Source organism: Molossus molossus, unplaced genomic scaffold (genome assembly GCF_014108415.1).
Source record: "Molossus molossus isolate mMolMol1 unplaced genomic scaffold, mMolMol1.p scaffold_m16_p_16, whole genome shotgun sequence".
In the NCBI taxonomy this organism is placed as follows: Eukaryota; Metazoa; Chordata; class Mammalia; order Chiroptera; family Molossidae; genus Molossus; species Molossus molossus.
In genome coordinates, this window is record NW_023425351.1 from 3,477,822 (window position 1) to 3,498,761 (window position 20,940).

Sequence of the window (20,940 nt, forward strand, 5' to 3'; positions counted from 1 at the left end):
AACACTTGTCTGGTAAGCACAGCGGGACGAGTCCCATCCACAGAGAGAAGCCATGGATTCTGTCCCAACACTCTGGGTACAAATTCCATGCAACTGGGCTACCCAACTGCCGCTAGACATCTCCAAGGGTACCTGTTTCTCATGAAAGAATATTCTTTCATATTTAAGGTGAGTCACTTCAATCCAAATAATGTAAGGGAGCAACTTTTCCATACAGACAAAATCAGACCATCTTAAATAGGCCTGGCCCCCTCTAAGGATCTGACGGTATGTTTCTCATCTCTGCGAGGGAAGGCCCGTACGGCAGAGGTGGAGTCGAGCTCCCATCCCAGCAGTGGCTACAGAACAACTAGTCATCTCAGGTCAGATTTAAAACGCTCAGGTTTCTGGAGGACACATCACCACCAGAGAGCAGATGCTCCCCACTTTCTGTTCTATGCATTTGTTTTAAATGCTTAGTCCCCTGTGCAGCACATGGCCCACCGTGCGGCCCCTCTCTCGGGCTCCTCAGGTCTCTGAGGTTTCTGGAGACGCAGTGAGCAGCCTGTGAGCCCGAGAAAGGCCAACCTCGTGCCTCGGGCACAGCAGCAGGGTCCTGTGAATGGAAGGGTCCCCTCTCCACCCGAGTCTATCTGCCCGGCCCCGTAAGTGAGGGGCCCAGGAAGTCACAGCTTTCCCCAGCACCTGACCCACTTCTGCACGGCCTTACAACCGAACCACGGGGGGTCATCCTCTAGGGGGAAACGAACAGCGGCTGGAGAAGAATCAGCATCTGCACAGTGAAACACGAGCTGGAAGAGTTTGTGGTATTTTCAGGAACCAGATCCCTCAGGTGCAAAACTATAACTGCAATGTCTTGAAAACAAAACCCTGATTCTGAAAGAATGGGGGGCATTAGAAGTGGGTCGCTGTCAGGAAGGTGAACAGGAGAAACCGTACCCAGCACACTCATCCACCAGTGACAGCATGCCGGACTCACCTACACACACTGTCACCTGCCCACCGTGTGCGTCTGCAGCAGACGCCGCGGTTTTCTGAATGAAGGCAATATGTTATTTACTCGGAAACCCAACACCGACCGCAGGCAGCAACCCCCAGGTAGAGGATTTCAGCTTGAGCGTTAACAGTACACACGCACCGATATTCTGGATTTTAACTGTTTTTCATAGCCCCTTGTTTACATCCATTTCTTACCCGCTGGAGAGCTGGCTTGTTGCTAGGTTACTGGTGGGTGCCAAGCTACTGGAAATCACATTGAGGAGTCAAGAGAAAACCGTTAATAATAAACTCTGTGATTTATATACAAATAGAAAGACCATAAAATATATAAATTTTAAGTGCATAATCAAAAAACAGCATGTTCTAAAAAATAAATATTTGATGTATGCTTCAGCCTTTCAAACAAATGAGTTAGAATAATAAAAAAATAAATTGCAATTTTCCTGCAAGTTCTCTTGTGTCATTTATCATGAAGAGCTGTTTTTCCAAGAGATGGAGAAGTGAACAGTTCCTTTAATTGTAAATTATCAGGTAAGCTGTGAGATTCACTGTTTTTACGGTCAAGGTTTGTTTCCTGGCCAACAGATCAATGTCATTAAGATTATAGGTCCCACCCGAGCTGGCTTGGCTCAGCAGTTAGAGCGTCAGCCCATAGACCAAAGGGCCATATGTTTGATTCCGGTCAAGGGCACTTGCCTTGGTTAGGGTTCGGTCCCCGGCCCTATTCGGGGTCATGTAGGAGGCAGCCAACAGATGTGTGTCTCTCACACCAATCTCTCTCCCTCCCTCCCCCCCACTCTAACTGAAGATAAATGGAAAAATATCCTCAGGTAAAAACTAAACAACAACAAAAAATTATAGGTCTTATTGAGTTGGCCATTCTTAATGTTGCTGTTACTTGTTAATGAAGAAATGGTGATTAAAAAAAGAAAAAAGAAGCCTTCTCTAACCTCGCCAAGAAATGGCCAGGACTCCAAGAGACTCGCAGCCCGAGAACAGCCTGGTGCCAGAGGAGAGGAGGCTGGGGGGCTGGCGGAAGCGGTGAGGGGTGAAGTGTGAGTGGTGGGACCTCAGCACAGCACAGGGAATACGGCCAATCACATCCTGCTAATTATGTGTGGGGCCAGGTGGGTGCTGTAAATATCGGGGGACACTCTGTAAAGGGTACGATCGTCTAACCACTATGCTGTGCACCTGCAGCTACTACAAAATACTATTAGGTTCTTTCCCATACGGAAGCCTTCATTGCAGGCGGTGCACTCGTCAGGGCCGACATCTGACGATGCACAGGAACTGCAGGGCCCACCGTTCCGAAGGTGAGCAGGTGGAGCCAGTGCGCTGCCTGTGTCCAGGTATTAGAAAGAGCAGGTGGTGGAGAGCAAGGGGAACCTGCCGGCAGCCGCCCCCCTCTGCCCGGGCAGCTCCTCGTGCAGATTCTCCGGTTCCAGAGAAGCAGGTGACCACAGGAGGCCAGTGGGCGTCTCACCCCTGCTGAGCAGGGGATGCTCTGTGCCCCAGGACTTTCATGAAAAAGCCCCAAGGACAACTTCATTCACATTTTTAATTCAAGTGTGGGAAGAGTTGGGGGGAAACACACAACGTCCAGGGAAGAAAATCCTACCTCTGTGGCCCGTGTACAAACAAATATGCAGTGTTGTCTTACGTGAGCCTAGCACCCCGAGCTGTGTGGTGGCACCCGAGAGTCTCCGCTTGTGTCCATGACTGGACTGTCCAACTCCGTGGGCAGGGGAAGGTGCCACCTCCCCTCACGGGACACCCACCAAGGGTGGGTGCAGCTTCAGTTCTTTGAGAGAAAAAGGAGCACCCGAGTTTACTAAAGTCACGGTGACGTCTTGGCTCATCTGAAGTGTCCATAAAAATGCATTAAAAGCTGGAAAAAAGTTGCGCATTCTCCTAGTGACATTGTAAAAAGTCCATTGAACTGAAACTGAGATGATTTAAAACAAGCCACTGTGAGTCTCTGTCATCAAAGCTGAGGCTGCCTATGACACCCAAGGCCCTGGGGGCAGAGCCCAGAGTGTGAACCCGGGGCAGTGCCGGCAGCCAGAATTCAAATAATATTGATGTAAACTGCAATAGAAATAAACACATAAATATAAATAAATAGTAAGAGAATACTTAAAAATAATGGCCAATAACAATTCTCAGTGGCGAGGTGAAATGCAGCCTTCCGCAAAACCGCGGAGACCCAAGCACGCCTCTCTTGGTGTCAGGTTAGAGCGATTTTCTACCTGTGTGCTGCAAGAATTTTTAAAACATTCAATACCTGACTACTTAGTCGAGCACTGACCTTTTCCCCTTAACTCAAATAAAAACAAAATGACAACAGCCAACACAAAGTCATCTGGTGTGAATGAATTAAAATTATACCTTTTTTTATGTTGGCCAAAAATATATTTTTTGGTGTGTTGCAGACTTTTAGTAATTAGTTTCTGTGCCATGAGATGAACAAGGCTGAAAATCACCGCATCAGACTATGAGACCAGCCCTCAGTGGCATTTCTTGTTGCAAACACTTCTGCAAACAGCCTTACCCAGGTCAGTGTAAAAAGCAAGTAATCATACCGACAATGACTTGCAGTATTAATTGGATACGTGGTGCTTCTTCTTTTTTTTTTTTAATCCTCACCTGAGGACATTTTTCCATTTTTTATTCAGACAGAGCAGGAGGGAGAGAGAGGAAGAGAAAGAGAAACATCAACGTGAAAGGGACCCACCGAGAGGCTGCCACCCACACGACCCAACCGGGGCCGGGGACAAACTGCAACCGGGGTACATGCCCTTAGTGGGAACTCAACCCGGGTCTCTCTGGACCGCAGGCCGATGCTCTAACCGCTGAGCAACACTGGCCAGGGCCGTGGTGCTTCTTTAGACACGTAATATTCAACATGGAAACAGTCACTTGCTTAAATAATCTTTTATTCACCCAGAGGGTATCCTGTCTTGGGTTTGTTTTTGTTTATACTACATCCTTGAACCTGTTGAGATTGCAGCATTCTGAGAGTCTGATCATTTTTGGTATGACATCAAAAAAGATGTGCACAGAGTACCCCTAAATGATAAGATGTTAATGCTCCTTGAGGAGAAAAACTGGTCAACAAGACAACATAACACCAGCCAGGTACACACAGGACTGTACACTCAGTGTCACTGGTAGGAAGCCACCGTAGCCGCATGCGTAGTGGTTCCTAAACACGGACTCCTAGGCAGCCAGTGAATGCAGGTCAAGGACGCACAGTCTGTGGTCATCACAGGTGCAGGCGACTCTGGGATCCGCGCCTCCTGTTTCGATGCAGTGCACCTGTGGCTGTGCAGGCTGAGGACGGTGGGAGCTCAGCGCCCCCGGTCCACAGCAGGGAGCCACAGGCAGTTCGGGAGATTGAGAAATGACAGACCTGACAAAGAGGAAGATCTTTCCTTCGCGCTCTCTCTCTCTCTTATTTGTTTCTTAGTCAATTACAAACTTATAATATTTTACTCTATAAAAAATTAAATGAAAAGTACAAACTAATATTTGAAAGTAACCCTCCCCCTTAAGGACTCTACCATAGACATCCATCCTCACACATGGTTATTTAAAACATATCCCCATTTTCAGCGTTATTTTAAAATATTGCTTCTCCTGGCTGATTGGAGATACCAAATGTGCCTCCTGAGATCGTTTGTCCCTTTGATGTGTTTCAAAGTTCTCAAATGCACACAGTGGAGAGTTAAGGAGTCATTTCCTCTCGTGAGCATTTGGGGGAAATAACATCAAATTTGTAGGGCTCATGTGAGGATTGAGAATATATAAATCCACGAGTATAATTCTTGCTCAGTAAGTCATGCATTGTGCTCACTAATTGCTCTGAGCTCTGAGAATTGCTCCTGCTGGGGTTGAGCTCTGTCCTTGGAATGAGGCAGACTGATGATGCAGATGAGGCTCGCGTGGCCAGAGCTGGGAGACAAATCACAGAGCACAAAGAATCACCGACTTCTTGAAAATTCCCCAAGTCCCAGAACAAAAAGGGGAAGTGTGACCAATGTGGAAAATTTGGTTTTGGTTTCTTTGCTTTGTTCTATTTTGCTCACTGGAGGAACGTGCAGTTGAGAGCACTGGAGACATATTAGGAGGAAAACAAGTTTCCTCGAGGCACAACTGCACCCCTTTTACTGTCCGGACTTATCATCACTGGGACAACCCCTTACAGACCCTGACTGCAGCAGCAAAATCTAACCTTGAATTTCACCCCTGTGTTGATGCACTCACACATCTTGTGGACAAACCCATTTCCTGCACGTAGTTATTATTCAAACGCGGGAACGACCTGAAGAGAGCTGTTCTCTGCAGAGCCAGAAGACATACCGTGCAACCAATGCTGGGCCAACAATACTGCCTTCACCAGACTATCTAAACACAGAGTGACAGACACACAGAGCTGCAGTATATCCATTCAGAAAGAATGTCTTAGTCACTGATATCTCATGTGATCATATTTTGAAAAGCTATATTAATTCACTCAGCAATCCACACTCACATATTGGAGTAACGGCCTGAAAGATGGTTATCCACATAAACAAGGAGATATTAACAGCTCTCGTGGCAAATGCAAGCAGAAATTGTTTATGATACATATTCTTATTTAGTACCTCAGGCAAGTATTCAGGGCCAGAGAAGTAAAATTTTCTCCCATTGTTGAACCTAATAAAGTTTATCAATGACTTAAGATAAAATAAAGATACACTGTTATCTACTAGATTAAGTCACAGTGCAGGATCTGACTTATACAGAAAACATCCTAAAATAATGTCCAGACATCCTTCCAAAACAATGACATACTAATGAATTGATTAGGGCAGAAAGCAATGGCTTTTTAAAATGACAGAAGTTTTTTGGTGTAATTGTTAGGGTTTCCTATATACAGTATCACGTCATCTGTAAATAATGAGTTTTACGTCCTCTTTTTCAGTTTGGATGCCTTTCATTTCTTCTTCTTGTCTTATTGCTGTGGCTAGGATTTCTAGTACTATGTTGAATAGGAGTGGTGAAAGTGGGCATCCCTGTATTTTTCCCATCTTAAGGGGAACGCTTGTAGTTTTTGCCAATTGAGATGATAAAATTATTGGAGGAAAACAAAAGGGAGGAAAGGTTTGTAATTTTAGTTAATCTGGAAAATCACTTTGCAGACCATAGTGGCTCTTTGTGACTGAGCCAGTGTCTCAGGTGGAGTTCATTTCTGGGAAAAGTGCAGTGTGGCCAGTGCATGGACCATATGCTCAGTGATCATATGATCCAAATGAGAGTACGTGGTGTGGAGGAAAAGGGAAAAAACATTTCTACAGCACCGATTCAGCAAGTTACTTTCATTTACATAGTTACATATTTTCTTATATTTTGGGATATGATTTTTAAAAATAATTGACTTCATGTCAAATTTTAACATGTTTACTAACAAAAACATTGAAACCTATAATAATTAATATTATATTCTGATATAATTAACTAACTTTCTTGATGAAATGCAACTGAAAGAATGCATTTTAACAGCTAAGTTCTCACTGTTCTAATGTGGTTTTCCATTTCTCAGTCAGCATAAGACTTTTAAACATAGTTGTTAAGTTCTGTTCTTAAACTAACTAAAAATGAATCACCCCCTCCCCCCCTTCTCTGGCATCACCAGCAAAGTTAGCAAACACTTAAGGGTATTTCCCTCTGAAATGCAATATATTCACTAGTTATAAATGACGGCAGGATTTAGGGCCTAAATTTTCTAGTCTGAATGAGGCGATAAATATAAATTATAACTACCCATTAACCAAAAAATTAAACTGCTGTGGGAATAGTCAACTCAGAGCCGGTGGAATAGAACAGTCACAGGCTAAGTTCATGAGACAGAAATTAGCCTTTCTGTTCATTCAAAAATCTCAATGGCTCTAAATCACCATCCCATCCCCACTGTGAATGAATCAGGGATGAAATTGGAGACGGAGAATCAATTCGTCTAAAATTGCACTGTCTGTTTAAATGGCTTCTTAAATGAAAATGGAACCGTGGAGAGGCCATAAGGAGCTCTCCGAACACTCGGCCATCAAGAGACCCGGCCACGCGGACAAGGACATGGAATCAGGAGAAGCGGGCATGATCAGGATGACCCTATTTTTCATCTTCACGTGAAAGTCTATAATTTAGGATAGAAACAAAAAGCCAGGGTGTGAAGGCCAGGGAGACGTTTTCCACTCCGCCTAAGAGAGAGCTATGCTTTGTACTCCGCAGCCGAGGAAGCGAAACCCTGGGCTGCGGAGATCAACAAAAGCAAAGCAAAAATCCCACAGGCCTGATGGGATCATAATTCTACAGTGTTACGATATACCTTCTCCCGATCGGTCTGCCCTGGTGTCTCCTAAGTGTGAGTTAGACTTCTAAGGATGGATATGTACTGCACACACACATACAGGCACACATACACACACAAATACACACGCTCACACACACGTACGTGCACACATTCACACACACACATACACACATGTACACACACGCTCACATGTACACGCACACATTCACACACAAATACACACAGTCACACACACACACACACACACATGCACGGGTAAAACAAGACCCAAAATACCCCAAAGACAAAGCTCATTCAACAATAAACAACAGTGAAGCCCATCAGCCCACCACCCGCGTGTTCCTCGGTGGACAGAAATGATGACTGAGAAAGTAACTCAGACAGTGATCTCTACCATGACTCCACTTCACACCAAATCGCCTCACACTTAAGCAGTAACATTCTCGTAGCTGAGCCTGTTGTCGCCTGTGAATTTTCTTTCTTTGTTTTATTTTATCCTCACCCCAGGACATTTTTGCATTCATCTTCAAATAGAGCAGGAGGGAGAGTGGGAGGAAGGGACAGAGAGAGAAACATCGACGTGAGAGACACATATCAAGTGGCTGCCACCCACGTGATTCCCACCGGGGCCAGGGACAAACTGCAACCAAGGTGCGTGCCCTTCGCGGGAACCGAACCCGGGTCTCTCTGGTCCGTGGGCTGAAGCTCTAACCACTGAACCAAACCGGCCAGGGCTACCTGTGAATTATCTAAAAGGCATGCGTTTGAGCCTAAGTCATGTGGGGGTCAGCGCAACTTGCCTGTGCTCTGTGGGGGCAGAGTGCATCTCCCCGACACTGGCAGTGATGAGGAGGACACCCTCAGCCCGGTCCTCAGAGCAGAGCTGGCCGCGACCTCGCGCTGTGGACACAGAGTGGCATTCCGAGTCCACGAAGTGGGGCAGGAGCGCTCACTTCCATTCAGGCCCAGGCGGATCCAGGGCCCTCACTCGGACAGACTTCACGCATGTGTCCATCACCCGTGTCTCCCAGTGTCCTGACGGAGGAGGGGGGTCCCCAGGGTGGCAGGTCTGGAGAGTCACCTGCACTGGGTATTTGAACCCAGAACATCATGACATATGGCTTGTTTCTGTGACTGATTAAATGGACTTAAGGATGATAGCATCTTAAAAAGGAGAAACTTCACGCACTCAGACATGCTGGGGATGCCCACGAAGATAGTTTTCTCGTGACAAAGTGCGTCAAAGGTTGTCGAACTGCAACAAGTCTGCATGTCTTCCCCAGAAAGACCGAGTGCTGTCCTTCACTGCTCCGGCAGTCACAGGGACACGAGCCTGTCCCCCGTGAGGACGGGGCCCGAGGAGCGCCGGCCCGGACACTGCCTTGGAGACAAAGGTGTCCAGCTGAGGCCAGTGCAAAGACACATGTTTGGAAATGTTTCCATAATCCCCTGACTTCCCACTCAGTGAGACATAAATGCCGCGTCTAAAACTCTCTCGTAGTTTCCAGCCACAGAATGTTCCACCTGTGAAATAACCCGACCGAAGAATAATGACAGCGGGTTTGCAGCCCATTTGTTAAAAATAGGAAAATGCAAGATCTTCTGATTTGTCTTCAGGACCAACTGACAGCATCAGGGAAGATGGAAATTTACTGTCGGAATTTTACCCAAACCCTGCATCACTGACGGACAGGATTCCAGCCTGAGGCTCCCACGTGCCACGAGAGGATGACGTCATTTCCCACTGGCGGCACGAATCCCGTGCGGAGTCTTCTTGGCCGTGGCAATGTTCAAGCAGATGACAAATGAACGGATCTTGAAATTGCTGGATTTCAAGCTGTTGAGTCAGCATGTGGCAGAGAATGAGGCGTGTCCAGTCACAGGGCCTCCCACGAAAACCACGATTAAGGATAGGGCCAATGAGAGCAAAACAACGTGGACACGATTAACAAGTAAAATACCGAAATCATGTTTTAAGTTTATGCCCTTTCTAGCTCATCTTACCCTTTCTATTTTGAGCATACACTCTGTTGATTACATTTGTTCATGAATGTAGGTAAAACAAAAGAGGGTGGAGGGCCCTGGCCGGTTTGGCTCAGCGGTTAGAGCGTCGGCCTGCGGTCCAGAGAGACCCGGGTTCGGTTCCCGCTGAGGGCACGTACCTCGGTTGCAGTTTGTCCCCGGCCCTGGTTGGGTCGTGTGGGTGGCAGCCACTCGATGTGTCCCTTTCACAACAATGTTTCTCTCTCTCCCACTTCCATGCTATCTGAACAAAAAATGGAAAAATGTCCTCGGGTGAGGATTAAAAAAAAGAGGGTGGAGGTTAAAAGACCTGATTGCTGGAGGAGTGCAGGTCACCGGCCTCATGGACAGAAACAACTGTATTTTTTACATGAAGGTGTTTCCTTCCATCCATCACCACCCCCAGTGTGACAGGCACTGTCCCGACGGTAAGTGGACAGTCCATGGAGTTCTGTGCAGTCTGTCCTTACTGCGCCCATCCCCCAGCTCCTACGCACTGTATTCTCATGGTGACCATCCCCAGCTCCTACGCACTGTATCCTCATGGTGACCATCCCCAGCTCCTCCTACACACTGTATCCTCATGGTGACCATCCCCAGCTCCTCCTACACACTGTATCCTCATGGTGACCATCCCCAGCTCCTACGCACTGTATCCTCATGGTGACCATCCCCAGCTCCTCCTACACACTGTATCCTCATGGTGACCATCCCCAGCTCCTCCTACACACTGTATCCTCATGGTGACCATCCCCAGCTCCTCCTACACACTGTATCCTCATGGTGACCATCCCCAGCTCCTCCTACACACTGTATCCTCATGGTGACCATCCCCAGCTCCTCCTACACACTGTATCCTCATGGTGACCATCCCCAGCTCCTCCTACACACTGTGTCCTCATGGTGACCATCCCCAGCTCCTCCTACACACTGTATCCTCATGGTGACCACCCCCAGCTCCTCCTACACACTGTATCCTCATGGTGACCATCCCCAGCTCCTCCTACTCACTGTATCCTCATGGTGACCACCCCCAGCTCCTTCTACGCACTGTATCCTCATGGTGACCACCCCCAGCTCCTTCTACGCACTGTATCCTCATGGTGACCACCCCCAGCTCCTTCTACACACTGTATCCTCATGGTGACCACCCCCAGCTCCTCCTACACACTGTATCCTCATGGTGACCATCACCAGCTCCTACACACTGTATCCTCATGGTGACCATCCCCAGCTCCTCCTACGCACTGTATCCTCATGGTGACCATCATCAGCTCCTCCTACACACTGTATCCTCATGGTGACCATCCCCAGCTCCTCCTACATATTGTATCCTCATGGTGACCATCCCCAGCTCCTCCTACATATTGTATCCTCATGGTGACCATCCCCAGCTCCTCCTACATATTGTATCCTCATGGTGACCATCCCCAGCTCCTCCTATGCACTGTATCGTCATGGTGACCATCCCCAGCTCCTCCTACTCACTGTATCCTCATGGTCACCACCCCCAGCTCCTCCTACACACTGTATCCTCATGGTGACCATCCCCAGCACCTCCTACACACTGTATCCTCATGGTGACCACCCCCAGCCCCTCCTTTCTGGCAGGTACTATGGAAGCCTCTCAAGTCCTGGAGAGCAGAATCCGTAGTGGCTTCCAAGTCTCCATGCTCTTCCAAGCAGCCCTGGTCCCTCTGTCCCCGGAGTCTGCCCTTGGTCATGGGCCAGCAGTCCTGGATGAGAACAGTGCCTGTGTCCTTCCCCCCTGCATCACCTGAAATGCTCTAAGCATTATCATCTCTGCTTCACAAGTGACGGAGTAATACCCCAGAGAGACGAACTAGCTCACACAGCTGTGGACGAGGAGTCACGAGGTTACCCAGCATGGCTCCCTGCCCCGGGACTGCCCGTGGCGTCCTGGGAGCCACTAGGAGATCTGAGTCACAGTTCATGTCCAGAAGGGGGACACCGAAAACACAACTACTGGAGCCAGCTTCGGCTGCTCGCGTATGTCGTGCAAGGACCCAGCTGTGGTGACCGTCGCGACGTGTGTGTTTCGGGGTACCACCCACTCCAGATGAGAGAGCTTGTCGAATGCCCATGCAAACAGCCTTGCACCTCCATCACTGTTATTTATTAAGTAATTTATTTATTTACCTTAAAGAGAGGAAATGAGGGAGGGAGAGAGAGAGAAAAACACTGATCGGTCGCCTCCCATACATGGCCCAGCCAGGGATCAAATCTGCAGCCGAGGGCCGTGCTCTCGGCTGGTCCAAGGAGGACCCTGCACCCAGCTGAGCCACCTGGCCAGGGCGTGGCTTCTCTTTTTAAAATATAGATCGAGGAGTATCATACATTTGATTATATCCTTTCAACAGTTTACCAGCGACTTCAAGTGCAGTCCAAGGTCCACACTGTGCCCCCCCCCCCCGGCTTCTTTCTCATGAGATCCTGTCTTGACATTCCCAGCACGTGGTCTTTTTTCTGTGTCCAGAAGGCGCTCAATTCTTTCCTGCTTTGGGGCATTGGATTGACTTTTCCTATGCAGGAAATGCCTGTTTCATGTTAGTTCAGATCAGACTTCCTCCGAGAAGCCTTCCTGCGGCGCGCTCTCGGACTGCTGGGAGCCTGTCTGCTCACGCGTCTCGGTCGACACGGCAGACCCCACGCCCCGCGGTGCCTGGCGCAGTTCCTGAGCTCCAGCGAGTCACGAGGGCTGGTCAGTGGGGAGACCGTGGAGGAGGTCCGATGACGTCACAGTGGAGACCTCCCCAGCCACACTACGCTGCCTCCTGGGTTTACTCCTCAGTCATCCACTCCCCACCCCCAGACACACAGCCGGGCCGCACGCGGAGTCCAGCACCCCAATGTGAGTGAGAAATCGCAGCTGCACACTCCGCGAAGGTTAGTGACTAGCAGCGCCTCTGAGTAACTTAGGAATTCAGAACGGGGACACCATAGGCACAAGAGCCCAGAGCAGGGGTGGATCTAAAACATGGGGACAAAAACGGTCCCACTGTCCTGTCAGAGGGAGGTGCCTAACGCCTCCCTCCTTGGTTGTGAGCCGACCCAGCACTTGTGTTTGATGGAGAGAGTATGACGAGTACGATGCTGCCCGACCAGAGGCCAGGGGAGGAGAGGAACACAGCCTCCACCCTGCGCGGGAGCCCCGGCCACACGGGGGCCACATGCAGGTGTCCCCCTGACAGTCTCACTGTGGCCCAGCTCCCAGCTGCCGGCAGAACTGCGGACACAGGCTGCCCTGGCTGCGCCCGGCCCGCGCTGCAGGTCTGGAGTAGATCCGGCTGCGGGGACACCGGCGGTGGGCAGACCACTTCGCAGTGCGAGCTCCGAGTCCTGGAGGAACTGGGTGTGAGCCCAGGACGGAGGAACGCGGCAGGTCCCCCACCCGGCAGAGCCGCACTGCGCAGGCGAGACGGAAGCAGGGAGGGTTTACGCTCTAGGTGCTGTCCTCGGGTGTGTGTGAGAACGGCAGTGCTGTGGCTGCGGCGCGGTGACGCCCGGAGGGACAGGGACACACACCAGTGAGGCATCTGGGGAAGAAGGCAATCCGGGAAGTGGGGGGCAGGAAATGAGTGCATGGCACAGTTGGGAGGTGCTCATGCTTTGCAGCTGTGAAGGGTGTTACCGCTGTTGTTACCGGTACTGTTACGATCACTCTTGCTACTGTTTAAGGGGGTGCATGGTGCTCGGGGACATAAAGGACAGCGACGTCCGCCATCACGGGCTGTGGCCGAGCCGTGGGAGGAGCGAGGAGGTGCTCTGAGACGGTGCCGCCTGAGCGCCGGAGCGGCCACACAGCTCACCGCCCAGCTCTGGGTGAGCGCGCAGGCAGGACGGCGGCTGGACAGCGCTTCCGGTCCTTTCACTCCGGTGTTTGTACAAGGGCCCCTCTGCCCCGTGCACCGTCGGGGTCGCCTCCTGGTCCAGGCTGCTCCCCGAAGGCTGCGTCACGGGCCGCAGTGCTGAACCCCTTCCGGGCTCCGTTCTTTCCATGTTCATCCATCCTCCTCGGTGCTGAAAGATGAATTATCCGAAAGTACCCCTCCTGCTCAAGACCTGTGACTGCTACTGTTTCCTCCCTGCACTGGCCGGAAAGCCGGCCTGCGTGCGTTCCAGAAACTCCAGCAGCGCGGGCACTGCTGCGGCACAGACTCCGCCGCAGACGCCGGCGTGCTCCGGGCACCGGCCAGGCCCTCTGGCTATGGCCACAGAACACATTTCCAGACACGTCCATGTGCCCACCAGCCCTCCACTGCTGCCCTTCCCACCGCGTGCCCCGGCCACGGGCCACGGCCACGGGGGCCCTGCTCCACTGCCCTCCCACCAGCACCCACAGCCTTCTGTGCAGGCAGCTGGCGGCCCGGGACCTGCACTGGGAATGGGCGCAGCCTTTGAGTCTGGAGGACATCACTCCAAGCCGGGATCGCACACCTGCGAGCTACCATCTCGAGCAGAGCCATGGCCTCTGCCGGTCCCAGTCTGCGTATCCATGAAACAGAGACGAGCGTGTCACAGCCCACGGGCCGTGGTGAGGGTTCAGTAAGTCCCTCCAGCAGAGCCTAGCATTGGGGACAGCTCAACACAGGTCATAGGAACACAATTATCATTGAACACGGTTGTGTCTCCAAATAGCTGGAGAATACCTGACAATTTTAGGAAAATGTAAATTTGCGTTACATTATTGGCAAAAACGTCTACGGTCTCCACTTGCACTAAGAAGAAGCCAGAGAAAACAGGAGCTGCGCCTCGGCTCTCCTGTGACATCGCCGACGACCTCCCGGGAGGGCGCCCACTCTACCCTCAGTCCTGCCTCTGGATCCCTCTCCGCCCGGGTCAGGTCTTGTAATTTAAGAGCATGCTTTGAAGACCAGCTCAGAGTTGGGCCCAGCCGTCGATGTTCATTCTGCGTCTTTCCTTCTCGGAACCTGTCCCTAACTGCCTTTATTTTACCTTCATAAGTCGCTGCCTAGCGTTTAGTCCACAAACGCACGGGTCAGTTCCCTGCTGGATCAAGTTGCTTCTGTGTCCTGAGTCAGCCCCTGCCCGCTCCCTGCCTTCTCCAGGGGACCAGGCTCCCTGGCAGTGTGAGCGACCCCACGGCACGGCTACCAGGATGGCGGGGGCCCTGAGAGAGGAGCCAGGAGCAGGAGAGCGACAGAGAGAGGAACGAAACACCAGCCAGGGGCCCAAAGCAAAGGGACCGCAGAAGATGCCGAGTCCAGGAAGTTGAGGGGATTGTTTCAGCAGGCTCCGTTTCGGCACTGAGTAACTTCTCTAGGATTATGATTTAAAGACCTAGAAAGCCCTGGCCGGTTTGGCTCAGCGGTTAGAGCATCGGCCCGGGGACCAGAGAGGCCAGGGTTCGGTTCCCGCTAAGGGCACGTACCTTGGTTGCAGTTTGTCCCCGGCCCCAGTTGGGTCGTGTGGGTGGCGGCCACTCGATGTGTCTCTATCACATTGATGTTTCTCTCTCTCTCATCCTCCTTCTCTCCCTCCCGCTCTGTATCTCAAGATAAAATACAAAAATGTCCTCTGGTGAGGATTAAAAAATAAATAAATAAATAAATAAATAAATAAATAAATAAATAAAAAGACCTAGGAAAAAATATGATAATTCAGAGGCAACGTCTTGTGGCAAACGATTCTCTTTGCTATAAGGGGCTCTCCCGCCTAATTTTCAAAGCTTGCCTAGAGCAGCACACCCTAAGGGGCTGCCAGGGCTGTGCTGGTCCTGGGTGCCCAGTAAGACCTGTTTCTGTAGCGGTATCATTATTTATTTTATTTTTTATAATGTTTTTCTTTCATTATTTAGAGAGAGAGGGAGGGAGAGGGACAGAAACATCGATGAGAGAGAACATTGGTTGGCCGCCTCCTGCACGCCCCCCACTGGGGATCAGCCCACAACCTGGGCATGTGCCCTGACCGGGAATTGAACCGGCGACCTCTTGGTGCAGGGTCAACACTCAACCACTGAGCCACACCGGCTGGACTGTAGCGGTATCATTAGACCACTAACCGGGTCAACACCAGGTTACAACCTTTGACATGGGCTCTTACGTGTTGCAAATTTGTGTTGAATTTACTGTTATTTTGCCTTGGTGACTACTACAAACTAAGATTTGGAGTGGTAGCCGGCAGCTCCAAGCTGGCGGAGACACAGACAGGGCTCAGGAAACAGAGCTCCACGTGACGTTTGTGTCCCCGTGCAAGACATTCACTCAGTATCTCATGCTGCTCAGGGAAGTGCATTCAATAAAAGGGGTAACACTGACCTTTGGGGGACAGAGGAGACCATCAGGTCATGTCAGTGGCAAAGGCACAGGACTGAGTGTGTCTGAACGCTGGCACCGAGGCCGAACGTGCCGGCTCCCCCGGGTTCCCAGCAGAGACCACAGAACCAGGACCTCCTGCAAGGCCGGGTCTGCCTTAGAGGCCAGAGTGTGTGAGCTCCCGTCTGCCCCCAATGCCATTTTCTCATGCGCTGTGGCCTCTGCGACCCTGACGGCGTGTGTTAGCCGAGTCCTTCTGGGCCACACCAACAACAGACATCAAACTGGAAAGAAACCAGGTCGTTCTTGCCCTGTTTGCTGCGTCGTCTTCCTTCCTGCTCTGCCCCCACCGTTCTGTCCCAAATTACATTCCAAACGCTCGAATAACCTGCCTGTCCATCCCCACTCAGACAGCTCATCTCGGGGGAGGCGCTCCGACCCCGACCCGCAGAGCGCCTGGTGGTCAGCGCCGGCGCCCCGGAGACCACAGAGTCCCGCCGGCCCTCCTGTCCAGACGTCTCCGCCACCACCGTCACTCCATCCGCTCAGCCGAACGCAGAACCTGGCCGCTCTCTGCGACCCTACCTTCCTTGCTACCCTCACCCAGGGACGGGTCCTTTTATCTGAACTCTGAAACCGCTTCCAACTGTTCAGTGCTGGGGGTGGGCTGTGCGGCTAACGGAGGCCCTAACCACAGGGACGTGGTGTGCCCTCACTCGCGTCGGCGTGAGGCTGGGGTAAACTGAGTCCACTGCCACCTCAGTGGCTCCTCCACGATGTAAGAGGATTTGGGCACTGTCTGAGCCACACCTCTGACCAGGGTCTTCATGACCACCTGGGAAGGCCCCAGTCGTGGTAATGAGATAGCCACTCGTGCTAATTCATCTCCACCAGCAGTTACCCCTTCCTAACACACTCTACTGCTGGCAAAGCGTCCTTCAGGCGGTTTCTGCACATCGTCAACTATGCCCTTTGTACCTCAAGGGCTGAGAAATGAGCTCCGATGACTTCATCCCAAACTACGGCGGACGACCTCATTTTGTTCTTGTTCTCAGGGTGGCCTGAATGAATGAACCAAGTGAAACGGTCAGAAACAACTATTTCCTCCTGGACGTAAATCCGTTGCTGTGCTCGAACCAAAGAATTTAGCACTTATTTCTCTAATTACAGACACTACATTCATGACACATTCACGGGCCATCCATGAAAAGCAAAGAATTCCATCGTCAGATTTATGTGGCCAATGCTGAATTGAACAAAGCTAAATAGGTTTCTTTCTGAGGGACCTCGGAAAGCAAATAGGAACTGAAAATCAACAAGAGAGGATTAGAGAGAGTGTGTGCCAACCTCATTTGACCACACAATCTTAAATTTATGTGTTTTTCCGGAAAACCCATTAACATCTCTGGACACGGTGCGAGCTGGTCTCTGACTAAAGGATTGGATTAACCTCTGATCTGTTCTGCCGTTTCCTGAGTGAGGTGTGAAATAAATCCTGACCAACACTTCAAACCACTTACCAAAAAGCAGCACCTGTTTAAACATCGGAAACACTTCTTTCGCATGGAGGCATGAGGTCCCTTTCACACCAACATGACATTCTGCCACCATGCAATTTATAACTTAACGAGCTTAACTTAATGTGGAAACATCCATTACATGTTTTATCTGTTTAAAACGGATAAAAACGCACCAACAGAGAAAACAGAATAACTCACATTAGCCTTTATTTAGGTCAAATGAACACTCCGCAAGATACGTTCCCATGATACAGTAAAAACGTACACAGCTTGTTACTTGTCCATTTTCTGCTCTTAAAATTCATCCAGTTTATCATTTTATCCAAATTAAGTTGAATTTATTACCATATTTATTGGAATTGGGGAATTATTGATAATACTTAGAGATACTTCCTTATAATTACTGAAAATATTTTTTTTATTTTTTCTTTATTGATTTTAGAGAGAGAGGAAGAATGAGGGAGAGAGAGATAGAAACATCAATGAGAGAGAACATCAATTGGCCGCCTCCTGCATGCCCCCCACAGGGGATTTGGCCCACAACCTGGGCATGTGCCCTGACCGGGAATCAAACCAGTGACCTTTTGGTGAATGGGTCGACGCTTAACCACTGAGCCACACTGGCTAGGCTGAAAACATTCTTTAAAATTAATTATTACTATCTTTTTCTAAGTATAATGAAACCCACGAATACATACAGGCACATGAAAATGTATGTATTGGAGAAAAAAAGTAAATAAGAAAATTAATCCTGCCTGTCCAACTATTGCTGTAATGATCTGCTCAATGTTTTGGCTTTGCATGTTTTCATCTTTGAATACTGGCACATGCAAACACCCCTAAATACAGATGTATACCCACAGACCCGTGCACACCCCAGACACACACACACAGCTCCCTATATCCCACAGCTGCCCGAACCCACAGACGCCCTCTAACCTTCATGCCGATCCTCACACTCTAGCCGTTCACACCCACGCTCCAGATACAAGCACACGTGTCCCCCCGCCACACACATGCACACATGCTCATGCATGGGCTTTTTTTGCATGCAAATTGTTTCCGTCCTTCCAATTTAATGCTATACCATGAATATTTTCCTGTATCATGAACGCTCTGAATCATGACCGGTAGTGGTTGGTGTGGGTTCCCAGACACCTGTTTACCATCAGTGAGACCATCACCACTGCTGGGCATTCAAGTTGTTAAATTAGTCATTATTACAAACAACATATGAAAAGAAGCTTTCTGAATAAATTCTGATTTTTCTCCTGTAAAAAATTCTGGAAATGGTCTCTAGACATGTGTGGACACGGTGGAGCTGGGGCTGGCCGCCCTCTGGTCCTGGCGTCAGGCCCGTCTGAGATCAGCCATCGCCCGCCCTCAGCACCCGCTCACTCGGGCTCTTCGCAAGCTCACCGTGGTCATCGAGCGCCGGCGGGGAGCGCTCCGAGCTCTCCCGTCAGTATCATCGTGTGGTGAGTCCCCTGCAGGCTCCACGGGTCTCAGAGCTCAGGGTTCTTGTCCCTAACTCTGTGTACGTGGAACTTCTCTTCCCCTAACTCGCAGGCTCCCTCCCATCCCACCCCGGCCCTCCTGCTGGGCCCCTGAGCGCTTCCACCAGGTCTCCCTTGTTTCCGCCCTGGAGGCTTCGTTCTGGCGGCCAGTGCGTCCCCCGGCCCGAGTGACCCGGTCAGAGGACCGGCCTCCGGGAGCTCATCCCACGACCAGAGCTGCTCCTGGCCGACGCTCTTCTTTCTCGTCATGTTTCAAAGAGGGGAAAACTCGAGGACAGTAAAACAACCAGAGATTCCTACCCAGTGTGCCTGCTCCTCCCTCCTACGTACAAATACACAAAACTCACCCAGCCGGTGTGGCTCAGTGGCTGAGCGTCGGCCCTGCACCAAGAGGTTGCGGTTTGATTCCCGTCAGGGCACATGCCCAGGTTTGGGGCCCGATCCCCGGGGGGGTGGGGGGGCATGCAGGAGGCGGCCAGTCGATGTTCTCTCTCATCAATGTTTCCATCTCTCTCTCCCTCTCCCTTCCTCTCCCTCTAAAATCAATAAAGAAAAAAAGTGTTTTCAATAAAAAAAAATCACAAACACAAACCCCATCTAGAGGGAGTAAGGCAATCAGCCAGTTGCTTTGTGAGAGCCAAGCAGCCACAGAACGGTGCTAAGGAAATGAGACCGATGCCGTCGGCTTGCTCTGCAGGTCAGTTTTTCTCTCGAAGGCTGCAAAGTGTCCTTGCCTTTAGACAATTGGCTAATTCTTGGGGGGAAAGATTTTAAATGTGTACAATATACTTATACAGCATTAACCCCAAGGGACTTCATGGATCATATATAAAGCATCAATCACATTTCTGTGACGCAACGGCGAGTCGTACCCACTGTCTTCCCAGGGATGGAGGTTCACGCTGACAGGGAATGGAAAATTGCCACAGAGATAGTGATAGATTTTCACAACGTCTAATTTTAACCTCCCAAACCTAAACAAGGCTTAGAAAATTACAACGATAAACAGAAAGGAATTTTACAGAAGCAAATGAGCCTGTAACCAAACCTGGAAGACAGGCATCAGATTCAGGCATCCTCATGCCCCTCACCCCTGCTGCCTGAGGTCCAGACGGTCACCTCCCCACTGGCCGCTCCGCGTGCCCAGCCGCCGTTTCACTGGGATCCTTCCCCAGGCTCTCTGTTTGATCTCTCTGATGTTGAAGCTGGTTGTGTTTTCTACGCCTGCTCAAAGGAACTCCAAGACTGAATATATACCTACAGGATGAAATTTAATTTCTGCTCCGTGGCCTACAATTGCCCATAAACACACCCTTCACATCTGAAGTACCACAATCTATTTAATCTAACTGTAAAGAGCAAACTCCCTAAAATATGCAGCAACTTCAGAAAGCATTGTCATTGTGTTTTTAAAGCGCCTTCCATTGCCAGACTTAGATCTCAGCGCCACGTGGAAAACCCCGCGACAGTTAGAAGCTGGCAATGACTGCAAGTAGAAAATTCCTCGAAGAAATACCAATGACTAATGAACATGAAAACATGCAAACAGGACTCCTCACAGAAATGCAAATTAAAACCAAATACTGTGTTCCCTGGAAAGCTTAGCAAAGATCAACACACTAACATCTCTAGTGCTAACTGGGGACGGATTCCAGGCGAAATGCCCCCGACCACTGGGGGACCACTGTGGAAGATGTCCCACAAGCTTCAGTTCTGACCCTGGCCTCTGATGTACTTTTAGGAAAGGATTTTGAGAAAATAATGAGAAACCCAGAAAGACACATTGGTACAAAAATTTTCTGAAAAATTATCTTAATAGACATAGCAAAATAACTAAATATAAGCAATGAAACTGATAAAATACTGACACCTTCTTAATGAAATATTACAGAGCCATTAAGACGCTAATGACATATAAATTACTTATTTTACATGTTTAATAGAAAAACATTGAGAAAAAAATATGTAAGGGGTGTGCAGGAGAAAGCTGATTGATGTTTTTCTCTCACATCACTCTCTCTCTCTCTCTCTCTCTCTCTCTCTCCCCACCTTCCTTGCTCTCTAAAATCAATAAGAAAATTCTTTTTAAAAAACCACCTTCATTTGCTAAATGTTGTTGAACTGAGTTGGGCAATATATTTGTCAGAGTCAAACATAAAGTAGGACTTCAACAGACATCGTTTAGATATTTTGCTTGAAATATCTATGATGCCATCTTGAAACCAGAAATA

The 20,940-nt window shown here is 49.7% G+C and overlaps 1 protein-coding gene across 1 annotated transcript in view; it reads right to left on the reverse strand.

Annotated features, from left to right (window-relative positions):
• The window catches only part of MMP16 (matrix metallopeptidase 16), a 154,641-nt gene that overhangs the window by 74,516 nt on the left and 59,185 nt on the right, over positions 1 to 20,940 (reverse strand). The gene's annotated exons all lie outside the window — the stretch shown is intronic.